The sequence below is a fragment of the Amphimedon queenslandica genome, unplaced genomic scaffold (assembly GCF_000090795.2).
Source record: "Amphimedon queenslandica unplaced genomic scaffold, v1.1 AMPQUscaffold_13494, whole genome shotgun sequence".
Classification (NCBI taxonomy): domain Eukaryota; kingdom Metazoa; phylum Porifera; class Demospongiae; order Haplosclerida; family Niphatidae; genus Amphimedon; species Amphimedon queenslandica.
Window position 1 is genome coordinate 193071 of NW_003546270.1, and position 2455 is coordinate 195525.

The 2455-nt window shown below is 33.4% G+C and overlaps 1 long non-coding RNA gene across 1 annotated transcript; it reads left to right on the top strand.

Moving 5' to 3' along the window:
* Positions 1–1538: 1538 nt before the first annotated feature.
* Positions 1539–2213, top strand: LOC109580397 (uncharacterized). Its single transcript, XR_002184222.1, has 4 exons — positions 1539–1613; positions 1665–1726; positions 1970–2036; positions 2093–2213. It is a non-coding gene; the product is annotated as an uncharacterized LOC109580397 (long non-coding RNA).
* Positions 2214–2455: the final 242 nt, after the last annotated feature.

Sequence of the window (2455 nt, forward strand, 5' to 3'; positions counted from 1 at the left end):
CAGATGAAAGAGTTCCTAATAGTGCTCTTGATGTCCCTGGTGATGGGAACTGTTTATTTATGCCCTTTCATATCTCATTACTGGGTCCATTTCTCAGCATTATGAATTACGTAGAGCAATTGTTAGTAATATGCCAAACTTTGAAGAATTGTTTAATAGTACATTAAGTGCAACCAGATATTCAAGCATATATGATTACATAAATAAGTCAAAAATGTATAGAAATTATATGTGGGCCACTGACACAGAGATTATTACACTAACAGCATTATTAGGTATAACCATATATTCATATTCACTCACTCCTACTTTTGTTGGCTGGGCTAGATATGGAACCCAGGAGTTGTAAGGCATTCCTTGTGATACTACTACACCTGCTTTGTATTTGAAGCATGTTGGTACAAATCATTTCCAAGCATTTAAGTCTATTAATATTTCTTAAAGCATCGATTGTTGATGGAAAGTGGGTATGGTGAATGGGAGGTCCATCATCTTTAAAACATTGGTTGTTTAATGTGACTTTTATTTCACTGCATGTACAATGTGAGTGTGTGTGAAAACCAGTGGTGCATATCCACCCATTATTGCTCAGTATAAAGTGATCAAACTGCATTTAGGATGTGAGATTAATCAATGTATAACAGTGAATTTTGAGTACTTGTTGCTATAATGGACAGGGAGAGGGTGTGAAAGAGGTTTACTGTTCATTAGAGTTTAGCATTGATTCAATTTTGTGTGACTATCATTTATGTAGGACAGAGGGTTAGGAAGGGAGGAAGCTGTCATTATCAATTCCCGATCTTGTTTGTGGCTTGCACTACATGTTTATAACAAATATCAGGTGCTTATGGATTATGGGCGCTTCTGACAAATTTTGAAGGACAAGAAAAATTTAGAGTAACAATAAAAGTTCTCATTATACATGTAGTATCATTCAAACAGTGATTTGGTACATATATTAATGATCATCATACATGTCAATGCTGCCATCAATGCTGTGCGCATTACATTTATGTAAATGCTTGCCAGCTGATGTTGCGCATAATGCTGCCATCAATGCTGTGCGCATTATTAAGTTAATGCCTGCCGGCTGATGTTGCGCATTTGAATGATGCTGCCATCAATGCTGTACGCATGTTAAATGCTTGCCAGCTGATGTTGCGCATCTTTTGTTGATGATTGTTGTAAATATGTGCATGTTCACATTAACAAAAAAATATTGTTGTAAGTACATATGTACTATAATGGAGTTACAAGGAATACAAAAGTTCCATGTGATTGGTAATAAAGTTTGTTCACCATTACTGTTTGTACTATTGTTATTAGCCCACGTGTTTACATTGCTTGCATTTGATGTGTTTATGTTACTATGCTTTACAGGTAATGACAGCTGGAAAGGATTTGATGATTCAGCAATATTTTCATTGCTTGATATTGTAATGTGCAATAATAATTAAAGGTAGTTCTGGATTTCGATTGTTGTAACTAAATTTATTTCATTATTAAATGGAACTTAATGTTTTATTGTAGGTCCTTAATGAGTACTTTTATCACACTGCAGGAGGTGCCTGCATAGGTTTTACATTACTGTAGTCTAAGGAATGGAATATGTAGTAAGATTAAATATTGTGAGATTCCAAAGTATCTTATGTATTTTGTTATAGGGTATGATTCAAGGTTACATCTATATTCGTTTGATGGGTATGTCATTATAAGCATGGCCACAGTAAGTACTCTCACTATAAATTATTGTTTGCCAGCGTATCTTTCGTTGATGATTGTTAGTTTATTATAATAATATTATGTGCATGCATGTTCTCATTAACAAACAACAATTGTTTGCACATTGGAAAGTATTCATGTGTTCTATATTTATATGAATTTGCTCAATGCAAGTCTCATAAAAAATCTTAATTCAGTATAGAATTAGTAAGCAAATTAAAAGATGATTGTCTTTATTTTTTTGTAGATTATGAATGACAACACTGTGCATGTTCATGTACGTAATCAATATGTCCACGTTAATGGCTACTTAGGTATTATTTATTTCGTAAATCATGCATTATGATAATAATGTGTATTTTTCTCCTAGGAATATTAATAGAAACTAAAGCATTGGAGCATTTTTGTCTTGTCAAACACTGTGCATTGCTAATGTATTGTAATCTTGGCTTAACGCTGGTGCATTTTTTATTGACATTTTGATTATTTTATTATTATGTCTACATCTGTTATTATAATAAAGTTATGATACATGTAGTTAATAAAAGTTATAATTTTTTGTTCCAACTTGGGGTCTTGGCCTCCTTCCCTTACCCCTGCCCCTGCCAGGTCTTCTTGGTAGATTGAGATACTATTATGGAATATAATTAAGTACATCATAGTAAAGACTTACAATTTGTCTATTGACAGCCCTCAATTGGGCAATAATGAGCTACCTTTGCTGGTGCAGCAA